We start from the raw sequence: 14931 nt of genomic DNA, 5'->3' as shown, positions 1-14931 counted from the left end.
TATGTTTCTATGAGGTCCCCTCTCATTCTTCTGAACTCCAGTGAATACAAGCCCAGTTGATCCAGTCTTTCTTGATAGGTCAGTCCCGCCATCCCGGGAATCAGTCTGGTGAATCTTCGCTGCACTCCCTCAATAGCAAGAATGTCCTTCCTCAGGTTAGGAGACCAAAACAGTACACAATACTCCAGGTGTGGCCTCACCAAGGCCCTGTACAACTGTAGCAAAAACTCCCTGCCCCTGTACTCAAATCCCCTCGCTATGAAGGCCAACATGCCATTTGCTTTCTTAACCGCCTGCTGTACCTGCATGCCAACCTTCAATGACTGATGTACCATGACACCCAGGTCTCGTTGCACCTCCCCTTTTCCTAATCTGTCACCATTCAGATAATAGTCTGTCTCTCTGTTTTCACCACCAAAGTGGATAACCTCACATTTATCCACATTATACTTCATCTGCCATGCATTTGCCCACTCACCTAACCTATCCAAGTCGCTCTGCAGCCTCATAGCATCCTCCTCGCAGCTCACACTGCCACCCAACTTAGTGTCATCCGCAAATTTGGAGATATTACATTTAATCCCCGAGTCCAAATCATTAATGTACAGTGTAAACAGCTGGGGCCCCAGCACAGAACCTTGCGGTACCCCACTAGTCACTGCCTGCCATTCTGAAAAGTACCCATTTATTCCTACTCTTTGCTTCCTGTCTGACAACCAGTTCTCAATCCATGTCAGCACACTACTCCCAATCCCATGTGCTTTAACTTTGCACATTAATCTCTTGTGTGGGACCTTGTCGAAAGCCTTCTGAAAGTCCAAATATACCACATCAACTGGTTCTCCCTTGTCCACTCCACTGGAAACATCCTCAAAAAATTCCAGAAGATTTGTCAAGCATGATTCTGTTCCTACATCCCTTTAAAATAATATAATTTAGTTTATACTGCCTCTCCTCATTCTTCCTACCAAAATGTATCACTTCACAATTCTCTGTGTAAAGTCCTGTCCCCTCAGTACAGATTCACACAAGGCATGTAGTGAAGTCAAGGTCACTCTGGACCTGCACCTTTATTTCACAGCTCTGGAGTGCTGCACTTGCCTGAGACCTGTCTTTAGATACCTGTCTCTTGCAAGTGCACCCCTGGTGGTAAGGTATGCTGGTGGTTACAGCTCATATCTTATTACAGTCCTGTATAGCACGTTAGGATACAGTTATATATAATAATGTAAGATACATGACATCACCCTCCCCCAAGGTCTTATTGTCTTTATAGATTCAGTCTCTCAGGTGGTCTACGCTCTCGCGTGGAGTGTCTGAGTTGTGGTTCAGTTGTTTGCCTTGGTGTCTGTTTTTCTTTGGGTGTGGTTGCTGGTATCTCGTCTGGGCTATCTGTTTCGATTGGTGTGATTGTTGTTGACTCGCCTGGGCTGTCTGTTGGGATTGCCCTTTCCTCAGGTTGTTCCCTCTTTCTGTCCACCAGGTGTGGTGCGAGTTCCACATTGTAGTCTGCCTCTGGTTCCGCAGTATTGTTGGTAAATCTGCTTTTGACTTGGTCTACATGCCTCCGGCAGGTTTTGCCATTGTCCATTTGTACCACCAGTAGCCTGTTTCCTTCCTTACCCGTTACTGTCCCTGCAAGCCATTTGGGACCCCTGCTATAATTTAGTACAAACACTTTGTCCCCTATCTCATTCCATCTCCCCCTCGAATTTCTGTCATGGTACTCAGTCAGCTTATCGCACTTTGCCTCAACGATTTTGTGCATGTCTGGGAGGATTAATGAGAGCCTTGTTTTTAAAGTCCTTTTCATCAACAGTTGCGCGGGGGGGGATCCCAGTCAGTGAGTGCGATGAGATCTGTATGCCAGCAGCAATCGCGACAGGCGACCCTGCAGCGTGGGACCTTAGATTTTAAGCATGCCTTGTTTAATGATTTGCACTGCTCTCTCCCCATGGCCGTTGGAGGCCAGCTTGAACGGTGCCGTCTTGACGTGATTTATGCCGTGGTCAATTATAAAATCTTGGATTTCTGCGCTGGTGAAGCACGGACCATTGTCATTGACCAATATGTCAGGGATTCCGTGTGTTGCAAACATGGTTGCGAGGCTCTCCACAATGGTGGAGGTTGTGCTCGAGTTTAAAATGGTGCATTCGATCCACTTTGAAAATGCATCTACAACTATGAGGAACATTTTGCCCATGAATGGGCCCGCATAGTCGACGTGCACCCGCGACCACGGTTTGGTAGGCCAGGGGCTCAGTGGAGTCTCCCTGGGGGCATTGCTGAGTTGGGCACAAATGGTGCACCTTCGGACGCAGAGCTCCAAGTCCGCGTCAATACCAGACAACCAGATGTGGGATCTGGCTATGGTCTTCATGAGAACGATCCCCGGGTGCTCGCAGTGGAGCTCCCGGACAAATGCTTCTCTGCCTCACAGAGGCATGACTACTCGGCTGCCCCACATCAGGCAGTCTGCTTGTAGTGATAGCTCATGCATGCGCCTGTGAAAGGGTTTTAATTCCTCGGGGCAGGCATCACGAGCCTCTGCCCAGTCACCGGTTAGGACACATATTTTTACTCAGGATAACGTGGGGTCGCTGGCCATCCAGGCTCTGATTTGGCAAGCCGTCATGGGCGAACCTGTGGACTCAAAGGCATTGATTGGCATGACAATCTCACAGTCCTGTTCATCAGACCCTTCTGTCGTCACCAGGGGTAGCCTGCTGAGCGCGTCGGCACAGTTGTCTGTGCCTGGTCTGTGCCTTATGATATAGTCGTAGGACGCCAGTATGAGTGCCCACCGTTGAATTCGCGTCGAGGCGTTGGCATTTATTGCCTTGCTCTCGGATAGGAGGGACGCGAGGGGCTTGTGGTCGGTTTCTAACATGAACTTGGCCCCGAAAAGGTATTGATGCATCTTTTAGACACCGTACACGCACGCGAGCGAATCCTTCTCTACCATTCCGTAGCCGCGGCCCGCCAAAGTGACCTGCAGGCATAAGCTATGGGTTGTAATTTGCCCGCACTATTGACATGTTGCAAAATGCACCCAACCCCATATGCTGACGCATCGCATGTGAGAACTAGCTTTTTACCTGGATCAAAGAAAGTCAAAACACTGTTGGAACACAGAAGGTTGCGTGCCTTATTGAAGGCGCGTTCCTGGGCATCCCCCCAAAACCAATCGCACCCCTTCCTGAGTAGCACGTGGAGAGGCTCCAGCAGCGTGCTTAAGTTCTGCATAAAGTTCCCAAAGTAACTGAGTAGCCCGAGAAAGGCGTGCAGTTCTGAGACATTCCGGGGCCTGGGTGCCAGGCGAATTGCTTCTGTTTTGGACTCTGTTGGGCGGATTCCATCAGCGGCAATCCTTCTGCCCAAAAATTCAACCTCGGGTGCGAGAAACAGGCACTTGGATTTCTTGACTCGTAGGCCTACCCGATCCAAGCGCTTTAGTACTTCCTCCAAATTAAGGAGATGGGAGTCGGTGTCCCTGCCCGTGATAAGTATGTCGTCTTGAAATACAACCATCCCCGGGATGGACTTGAGCAGACTCTCCATGTTGCTCTGGAATATGGCAGCTGCCGACCTGATGCCAAATGGGCATCGAATGTACATGAAAAGGCCTCGATATATGTTGATGGTGGTGAGTAGCTTGGATTCCTCGGTCAATTCTTGCGTCATATAAGCAGATGTGAGGTCTAATTTTGAGAAAAGTTTACCTCCAGCCAATGTGGCAAATAAGTCCACCACTCTGGGTAGCGGGTACTGGTCCTGTAGGGAGACTCTGTTTATGGTATATTTGTAGTCCCCACAGATTCGTGCGGATCCATCAGGCTTCATGACTGGGACGATGGGACTTGCCCAGTCGCTAAATTCCACAGGTGATATAATGCCTTCCCGCAGCAGCCTGTCTAGTTCGTGTTCAATCTTTTCCCTCATCACATAGGGTACAGCTCTGGCCTTGTGATGGACCGGTCTAGCATCCTATGTGATGTAGATTTTGACTTTGGCCCCTTTGAAAGTGCCCACACCTGGCTGAAGAGATGTTCAAATCGCTTTAGAAACATAGAAACATAGAAAATAGGTGCAGGAGCAGGCCATTCAGCCCTTCTAGTCCACACCGCCATTCAATGAGTTCATGGCTGAACATGAAACTTCAGTACCCGCTTCCTGCTTTCTCGCCATACCCCTTGATCCCCCGAGTAGTAAGGACTTCATCTAACTCTCTTTTGAATATATTTAGTGAATTGGCCTCAACTACTTTCTGTGGTAGAGAATTCCACAGGTTCACCACTCCCTGGGTGAAGAAGTTTCTCCTCATCTCGGTCCTAAATGGCTTACCCCTTATCCTTAGACTGTGACCCCTGGTTCTGGACTTCCCCAACATTGGGAACATTCTTCTTGCATCTAACCCGTCAGAATTTTAAACGTTTCTATGAGGTCCCCTCTCATTTTTCTGAACTCCAGTGAATACAAGCCCAGTTGATCCAGTCTTTCTTGATAGGTCAGTCCCACCATCCCGGGAATCAGTCTGGTGAACCTTCGCTGCACTCCCTCAATCGCAAGAATGTCCTTCCTCAGGTTAGGAGACCAAAACTGTACACAATACTCCAGGTGTGGCCTCACCAAGGCCCTGTACAACTGTAGCAACACCTCCCTGCCCCTGTACTCAAATCCCCTCGCTATGAAGGCCAACATGCCATTTGCTTTCTTAACCGCCTGCTGTTCCTGCATGCCAACCTTCAATGACTGATGTACCATGACACCCAGGTCTCGTTGCACCTTCCCTTTTCCTAATCTGTCACCATTCAGATAATAGTCTGTCTCTCTGTTTTTACCACCAAAGTGGATAACCTCACATTTATCCACATTATACTTCATCTGCCATTCATGTGCCCACTCATCTAACCTATCCAAGTCACTCTGCAGCCTCATAGCATCCTCCTCGCAGCTCACACTGCCACCCAACTTAGTGTCATCAGCAAATTTGGAGATAGTACATTTAATCCCCTCGTCTAAATCATTAATGTACAATGTAAACAGCTGGGGCCCCAGCACAGAACCTTGCGGTACCCCACTAGTCACTGCCTGCCATTCTGAAAAGTACCCATTTACTCCTACTCTTTACTTCCTGTCTGACAACCAGTTCTCAATCCATGTCAGCATGCTACCCCCAATCCCATGTGCTTTAACTTTGCACATTAATCTCTTGTGTGGGACCTTGTCGAAAGCCTTCTGAAAGTCAAAATATACCACGTCAACTGGTTCTCCCTTGTCCACTCTACTGGAAACATCCTCAAAAAATTCCAGAAGATTTGTCAAGCATGATTTCCCTTTCACAAATCCATGCTGACTTGGACCTATCATATCACCTCTTTCCAAATGCGCTGCTATGACATCGTTAATAATTGATTCCATCATTTTACCCACTAGTGATGTCAGGCTGACCGGTCTATAATTCACTGTTTTCTCTCTCCTTCCTTTTTTAAAAAGTGGGGTTACATTGGCTACCTTCCACTCCATAGGAACTGATCCAGAGTCAATGGAATGTTGGAAAATGACTGTCAATGCATCCACTATTTCCAAGGCCACCTCCTTAAGTACTCTGGGATGCAGTCCATCAGGCCCTGGGGATTTATCGGCCTTCAATCCCATCAATTTCCACAACACAATTTCCCGACTAATAAGGATTTCCCTCAGTTCCTCCTCCTTACTAGACCCTCCAACCCCTTTTATATCCGGAAGGTTGTTTGTGTCCTCCTTAGTGAATACCGAACCAAAGTACTTGTTCAATTGGTCCGCCATTTCTTTGTTCCCCGTTATGACTTCCTCTGATTCTGACTGCAGGGGACCTACGTTTGTCTTTAATAACCTTTTTCTCTTTACATACCTATAGAAACTTTTGCAATCCGCCTTAATGTTCCCTGCAAGCTTCTTCTCGTACTCTATTTTCCCTGCCCTAATCAAACCCTTTATCCACCTCTGCTGAGTTCTAAATTTCTCGCAGTCCACGGGTTCGCTGCTATTTCTGGCCAATTTGTATGCCACTTCCTTGGCTTTAATACTATCCCTGATTTCCCTTGATAGCCACGGTTGAGCCACCTTCCCTTTTTTATTTTTACGCCAGACAGGAATGTACAATTGTTGTAATTCATCCATGCGGTCTCTAAATGTCTGCCATTGCCCATCCACAGTCAACGCCTTAAGTATCATTCGCCAATCTATCCTAGCCAATTCACGCCTCATACCTTCAAAGTTAGCCTTCTTTAAGTTCTGGACCATGGTCTCTGAATTAACTGTTTCATTCTCCATCCTAATGCAGAATTCCACCATATTATGGTCACTCTTCCCCAAGGGGCCTCGCACAATGGTATTGCTAATTAATCCTCTCTCATTACACAACACCCAGTCTAATATGACCTCCCGCCTAGTTGTTTCCTCAACATATTGGTCGAGAAAACCATCCCTTATGCACTCCAGGAAATCCTCCTCCACCGTATTGCTTCCAGTTTGGTTAGCCCAATCTATGTGCATATTAAAGTCACCCATTATAACTGCTGCACCTTTATTGCATGCACCCCTAATTTCCTGTTTGATGCCCTCTCCAACATCACTACTACTGTTTGGAGGTCTGTACACAACTCCCACTAACGTTTTTTGCCCTTTGCTGTTCTGCAGCTCTACCCATATAGATTCCACATCATCCAAGCTAATGTCTTTCCTAACTATTGCATTAATCTCCTCTTTATCCAGCAATGCTACCCCACCTCCTTTTCCTTTTATTCTTTCCTTCCTGAATGTTGAATACCCCTGGATGTTGAGTTCCCAGCCCTGATCATCCTGGAGCCACGTCTCCGTAATCCCAATCACATCATATTTGTTAACATCTATTTGCACAGTTAATTCATCCACCTTATTGCGGATACTCCTTGCATTAAGACACAAAGCCTTCAGGCTTGTTTTTTTAACACCCTTTGTCCTTTTAGAATTTTGCTGTACAGTGGTCCTTTTTGTTCTTTGCCTTGGGTTTCTCTGCCCACCACTTTTCCTCATCTCCTTTCTGTCTTTTGCTTTTGCCTCCTTTTTGTCTCCCTCTGTCTCCCTGCATTGGTTCCCATCCCCCTACCATATTAGTTTAACTCCTCCCCAACAGCACTAGCAAACACTCCCCCGAGGACATTGGTTCCGGTCCTGCCCAGGTGCAGACCGTCCGGTTTGTACTGGTCCCACCTCCCCCAGAACCGGTTCCAATGCCCCAGGAATTTGAATCCCTCCCTGCTGCACCACTGCTCAAGCCACGTATTCATCTGCGCTATCCTGCGATTCCTACTCTGACTAGCACGTGGCACTGGTAGCAATCCCGAGATTACTACTTTTGAGGTCCTACTTTTTAATTTAGCTCCTAGCTCCTTAAATTCGTTTCGTAGGACCTCATCCCTTTTTTTACCTATGTCGTTGGTACCAATGTGCACCACGACAACTGGCTGTTCTCCCTCCCATTTCAGAATGTCCTGCACCCGCTCCGAGACATCCTTGACCCTTGCACCAGGGAGGCAACATACCATCCTTTAGTCTCGGTTGCAGCCGCAGAAACGCCTATCTATTCCCCTCACCATTGAATCCCCTATCACTATCACCCTCCCACTCTTTTTCCTGCCCTCCTGTGCAGCAGAGCCAGCCACGGTGCCATGAACTTGGCTGCTGCTGCCCTCCCCTGATGAGTCATCCCCCCCAACAGTACTCAAAGCGGTGTATCTACTTTGCAGGGGGATGACCACAGGGGACCCCTGCACTACCTTCCTTGCACTACTCTTCCTGCTGGTCTTCCATTCCCTATCTGGCTGTGGACCCTTCTCCTGCGGTAAGACCAACTCACTACACGTGATACTCACATCATTTTCAGCATCGTGGATGCTCCAGAGTGAATCCACCCTCAGCTCCAATTCCGCAACGCGGACCGTCAGGAGCTCGAGGCGGACACACTTCCCGCACACGTAGTTGTCAGGGACACCGGAAGTGTCCCTGAGTTCCCACATGGTACAGGAGGAGCATAACACCCGACCGAGCTCTCCTGCCATGACTTAACCCTTCGATACACTTAAATTGGCAACAACAATGTTAAAAGTTACTTACTGATATAGAAAGAAAAAGAAAAACTACTCACCAATCACCAGCCAATCACTTACCCCCTAGGCTGTGACGTCACCTTTCTGTTTCTTTCTACTTCTTTTTTGCCTTCTCCCTGTAGCTGCACAAGTACGCCTCACCAACGAACTCCCGACGCCTCTCGCGGCCTTTTATAGGCCTCTGTTGATCCCCGGACTCACGCCTCACCAACGAACTTCCGACGCCTCTTGCGGCCTTTTATAGGCCTCTGCTGATCCCCAGACTCACGCCTCACCAACAAACTCCCGACACCTCTCGCGGCCTTTTATAGGCCTCTGCTGATCCCCGGACTCACGCCTTATCATAACTGTTGAGCAGGAGGTCCGTTCCTCTAATGACATGGCATGGACATCATCCCATTTCCAGTTTAGTTTTGCCAGCCAGCTTCTCCCCAGCACTGCTGGGGGGTCTCCGGGGTCAATCCACAGGGGAAGTCGGTTCACTGTCTCTTTGATTGTGTCAGAGAGCATGGCGCTGCCGAGGACTGGTACATAGAAACATAGAAACATAGAAAATAGGTGCAGGAGTAGGCCATTCGGCCCTTCTAGCCTGCACCGCCATTCAATTAGTTCATGGCTGAATATGCAACTTCAGTACCCCATTCCTGCTTTCTCGCCATACCCCTTGATCCCCCTAGTAGTAAGGACTTCATCTAACTCCTTTTTGAATATATTTAGTGAATTGGCCTCAACAACTTTCTGTGGTAGAGAATTCCACAGGTTCACCACTCTCTGGGTGAAGAAATTCCTCCTCATCTCAGTCCTAAATGGCTTCCCCCTTATCCTTAGACTGTGTCCCCTGGTTCTGGACTTCCCCAACATTGGGAACATTCTTCCTGCATCTAACCTGTCTAACCCCGTCAGAATTTTAAACGTTTCTATGAGGTCCCCTCTCATTCTTCTGAACTCCAGTGAATACAAGCCCAGTTGATCCAGTCTTTCTTGATAGGTCAGTCCCGCCATCCCGGGAATCAGTCTGGTGAACCTTCGCTGCACTCCCTCAATAGCAAGAATGTCCTTCCTCAGGTTAGGAGACCAAAACTGTACACAATACTCCAGGTGTGGCCTCACCAAGGCCCTGTACAATTGTAGCAACACCTCCCTGCCCTTGTACTCAAATCCCCTCGCTATGAAGGCCAACATGCCATTTGCTTTCTTAACCGCCTGCTGTACCTGCATGCCAACCTTCAATGACTGATGTACCATGACACCCAGGTCTCGTTGCACCTCTCCTTTTCCTAATCTGTCACCATTCAGATAATAGTCTGTCTCTCTGTTTTTACCACCAAAGTGGATAACCTCACATTTATCCACATTATACTTCATCTGCCATGCATTTGCCCACTCACCTAACCTATTCAAATCGCTCTGCAGCCTCATAGAATCCTCCTTGCAGCTCACACTGCCACCCAACTTAGTGTCATCCGCAAATTTGGAGATACTACATTTAATCCCCTCGTCTAAATCATTAATGTACAGTGTAAACAGCTGGGGCCCCAGCACAGAACCTTGCGGTACCCCACTAGTCACTGCCTGCCATTCTGAAAAGTCCCCATTTACTCCTACTCTTTGCTTCCTGTCTGACAACCAGTTCTCAATCCATGTCAGCACACTACCCCCAATCCCATGTGCTTTAACTTTGCACATTAATCTCTTGTGTGGGACCTTGTTGAAAGCCTTCTGAAAGTCCAAATATACCACATCGACTGGTTCTCCCTTGTCCACTCTACTGGAAACATCCTCAAAAAATTCCAGAAGATTTGTCAAGCATGATTTCCCTTTCACAAATCCATGCTGACTTGGACCTATCATGTCACCTCTTTCCAAATGCACTGCGATGACATCCTTAATAATTGATTCCATCATTTTACCCACTACGATTTCTTTGGTATAGGTCCTTAGTTTGGTGTCGACCCTTGTGAGTTTTGGTCTGTCTCTTTTATGCGGCCACAGTTGTTCAAATTGTTGAGCGCCCATGAGAGATTGACTCGCTCCCGTATCCAGCTCCATGTTGACAGATATCCCGTTGAGTAGGGCCCTCATCATTATAGGAGGCGTCCTGTTTTAGGAGCAGCGGCCAATGATCGTGTTGACCCGCTGTACATCGGTGTCCTGGGTACTGTCCCCACCATTTTCTGGTCCGCTTTCCGACCTATCCGATTTGTATACCAGCCGAGCTGCCGTTTTTTTGCACTTGCGGGCAAAATGCACTGTATATTCACAATTTCTGCAAACAGCCTGCTGAAATCGACATCCCCTTGACGAGTGCCCACCCCCAAACCTCCAGCACAGACCTGTTCCATTGTTCAAAGTGTTCCCAAAGAATGAGCTGCGTCTGGCTGATCTCTCTTAAGCTTCTCTCAGTTTGTAGTTGATTGCTCGCATTGTGGATTGATGAGGTGTGAACGGCCGTTCCTGTGGCCCTTGATGGCTTCTGCCTGCTGTCGAGAGCCTGTTCTCCCGGTTTTGTCTGTGTGTGGGGGTAGCAGCTTGTTTAGTGCTGTGAACTTCTTGTTCCGATATTTCGTTAGTTGTCGTACCTGCATTGTAAATCAACCTCGTTTCTTCTTCCCCTACCAAGAATGTCTGTGCAACCAGTGCTGCTGCCTCTAAGGTCAGGTTCTTGGTCTCTATGAGCTTTCGGAATATGCCTGCGTGGCCTATTCCTTCAATGAAAAAGTCTCTCAGCATTTCTCTCCTCAGTTCATCGGAGAACTCACATAAACTAGCCAACCTCCGAAGTTCCGCCACGAAGTCGGGTATGCTTTGACCCACACAGTGTCTGTAGTTGTGGAATCTGTGTCTGGCCATGTGTAGGCTGCTCGCTGGCTTCAGGTGGTCTCTTACCAGTGTACTCAATTCTTCAAACGACTTGCTTGCTGGTTTCTCGGGTGCCAACAGATCCTTCATTAAAGCGTATGTTTTCGAGCCACAGCTGATCAAGAGATGGACTCTTCTCTTGTCTGCCTTATCGTCGACTAACCAGTCTTTGGTTACAAAGCTTTGCTGGAGCCTTTCTATAAAGTCCTCCCAATTGTCTCCCGCATTGTACTTTTCATCTGATCCGTTGTTCGCCATTCTGTGGATTCTGTAATCCCGTAACTTGTCGCCACTGTAAAGTCCTGTCCCCTCAGTACAGATTCACACGAGGCATGTAGTGAAGTCAAGGTCACTCTGGACCTGCACCTTTATTTCACAGCTCTGGAATGCTGCACTTGCCTGAGACCTGTCCTTACATACCTGTCTCTTGCAAGTGCACCCCTGGTGGTAAGGTATGTTGGTGGTTACAGGTCATATCTTATTACAGTCATGTATAGCTTGTTAGGATACAGTTATATATAATAATGTAAGATACATGACACTCTGTTAAATTTCAGTTGCCAGGTGTCTGCCCATTTCATCAGCCAGTCTATGTCACTCATCAGTATGTTACTCATCATCATAGGCGGTCCCTCGAAACGAGGATGACTTGCTTCCACGCGATAAAAGGATGAGTTCACAGTTGTTTCAATGAAGGACCCAAACTACATCCTCAAGGATGGAAGATGCCTGTGTGCCAATGTTTTTAACGTATGGTGGCCGTTGCACACCAGCGACCACATGGGCTTGACAGAGCTAGGTCTTGGTCCAGTGGCAAGGATTACCCAAGACGACTGGAGACCAACTCTGCTGCACGGACCTAGTGCGTGCACATATCGCAGTGTGGGCTGACCTATGCTGCCCCTGTGCCCCGAACTCACGCCTCCCCTTGGCCCCGATCACATCCCTCCACAGTCGCTCGCTGCGCCTGCTGTATCTGCCCACACTTCAATCACCGACCTGGACCTTGATGACATCACTCTTTGCTGCCGTCGCCCTCCTGCACCAACTCGCGCTGCTCCCTGAAGGGGCCTCCACGCTGCTCCTGAGGTAACTCATCGCTCCTTTTATGGGCCCGACTTGCCCCTGGTGTTCTCACGCAGGTTGGGGCCTCCACGCTGCTCCCGAAGCCTCCACACCGCTGCTTTTATAGCCCCAACCTGCTGCTGGTGTTCTCACGTGGGTCGGGGCTCCATGGTAGTATGTTACTATCCGCCTCATGACTTACTACATTTGCAAGTTTCGAATCATCTGCAAGCTTTGAAGTTATGCCCTATATACCCAAGTCCAGGTCATTAATATATATCAAAAAGAGCAGTGGTCTGAATGCCAACCCCAGAGGAACAACACTGGATACTTCCCTCAGTCTGAAAAACAACCATTCACCACTACTCTCTACTTTCTATCCATTAGCCAATTTTGTATCCTTGCTGCCACTATCCCTTTATTCCCTGAGGCTTTAATTTTGTTGACAAGTCTATTATGTGGTACTTTGTCCAATGACTTTTGAAAGTCAATGTACACAACATCAACTTCTTGAAGGTAAATCAGTGTCAAAGCAGTGGGGGGCATTCAAGAGGGAGATACATAGAGTTCAGGATAAACATGTTCCCACAAAGAAAAAGGCTAGAACTGTAAAATTTAGAGCCCTCTGGTTGACAAGGTGCATACAGGGTAAAATAAGGCAAAAAAGAGAAGTTTATATCGAGAGCTCAATACTGCAGAAAGCCTGGAAGCATATAGAAAGTGTAGGGATGAAATTAAGAAGGAAATTAAGAAAGCAAAGAGAGATCATGAAAAAATACTGGCAAGTAGAATCAAAGAAAACCTAAAGATGTTTTCTAATTACATAAAGAGCAAGAGGATCACTAAGGGAAGAGTATGGCCTATTCAGGATAAAAATGTGATCTATGTATGGAGGTGGAGGATGTGGGTAAGGTACTTAATGAATACTTTGCGACTGTCGTCACAAAAGAGGGGGTTGTAAAGTCCTTACTCTACAGTACGAAACCATACAAGGCACATTCTGGGGATAAGGTCACTCTGTGACCTGAACTCTTTATTCACAGAACTCCAAAGACAGTGACCCTGCATGGGACCTCCCTTTTTATACCTGAGTGGTCAGGTAAGGAGTGTCTCCCACAAGTTCACCCCTTGTGGTCAAGGTGTGCATCTCGGTTGAGTGTATACAGTAATACAGTGGTGTTACATTGTGGTTACATACAAGACATCACCTCCCCCCACAAAGTCTTATTGGGATCATAGGTTTAGTCTTTCAGGTGGTCGACGCTCCCTCGTGGAGCGCCGCAGTTGGGGCACTGGTTGTTGGACACTGACGTGAGTGTCTGTCACCTGTGGTGATTCCGGCCTATCCGAGCTGACCGCAGGGACTGTGTTCTCTTCTGATTGCTCTTGTTGCTCGTCCACTGGCGGTGTTGTGAGCTCCATCTCATGGTCTTCTTCAGGTACCTCCGTGTCGATGCTGAACCTTTTTTTTTTTACTTGGTCCAGATGCTTACGGCATATCTGACCATTATTGAGTTTTACCACGATGACCCTATTCCTCTCTTTGTCAATTACAGTGCCCTCAAGCCATTTGGGCCTCATGGCGTGATTGAGGACGAATACAGGATCATTTATCTCTATACATCTCCCCCTCGCATTACGGTCATGGTACTCGTTTTATGACTTGCTCTTGCCCTCAACTGTGTCGGTCAGGACTGGGTGAATGAGGGACAACCGAGTTTTGAGTGTCCGTTTCATTAGTAGCTCTGTGGGCGGGACCCTTGTGAGCGAGTGCGGTCGGGATCTATAGGCCAGCAGGAGGCGCGATAGGCGGCATTGTAGGGAGGGCCCTTGAATCCTGAGCATACCTTCCTTAATGATTTGGACCGTACGTTCCGCCTGGCCATTGGACGCCGGCTTGACCGGCGCAGTCCTGACGTGGTTGATGCCATTGCCCGACATAAACTCTCAGAATTCGTAGCTTGTGAAACATGGGCCATTATCACTAACCAGAATGTCCGGCAAGCCATGGGTTGCAAAGATCGCACGTAGGCTTTCCACGGTGGTGGATGACATGCATGAATTCAGAATGATGCACTCGATCCATTTCGAGTACGCATCTACCACAATAAGGAACATCTTACCCATGAACGGGCCCGCGTAGTCAACATGAATGCGTGACCATGGCCTGGTGGGCCAGGGCCACGGGCTGAGTGGTGTTACATTGTGGTTACATACATGACAGGGGATGATGCCAATGTTGAAGTTAAGGAGGAAGAGAAGAAGGAGGAAGAGATTGGATGGGATAAACATAATAAGAGAGGAAGTATTAAGGGGTTTATCATCTTTGAAAGTAGATAAATCACCAGGACCGGATGAAATATATCCATGGCTATTGAAAGAAGCAAAGGAAGAAATTACAGAGGTTCTGACCATCATTTTCCAATCCTCCCTGGTTACAGGAGTGGTGCCAGAGGATTGGAGAACTGCTAACGTTGTACCACTGTTTAAAAAGGGGGGAAGGGATAGACTGAGTAATTACAGGCCAGTTAATTTTACCTCAGTGGTAGGCAAATTATTGAAATCAATCCTGAAGTATAAACTTTCATTGAGAAAGACACAGATTAATCAAGGACAGTCAGCATGGATTTGTTAAAGGAAGGTTGTGTCTGACTAACGTGATTGAATTTTTTGAGGAGGTAACAAGGAGGATCGATGAGGACAGTGCATTTGATGTAGCAAGGCTTTTGACAAGGTCCCACATGGCAGGCTGATCAAAAAAGTAAAAGCCCATGGGCTCCAAGGGAGAGTGACAAATTGGATCCAAAATTGGCTCAGTGGCAGTAAGCAATGGGTAATGGTTGGACGGGTGTTTATGCGACTGGAAGGCGGTTTCCAG

The sequence above is a fragment of the Pristiophorus japonicus genome, chromosome 5 (assembly GCF_044704955.1).
Source record: "Pristiophorus japonicus isolate sPriJap1 chromosome 5, sPriJap1.hap1, whole genome shotgun sequence".
Classification (NCBI taxonomy): domain Eukaryota; kingdom Metazoa; phylum Chordata; class Chondrichthyes; family Pristiophoridae; genus Pristiophorus; species Pristiophorus japonicus.
The sequence above is the reverse complement of the archived record's forward strand: the minus strand, read 5'-3'. Positions refer to the sequence as shown.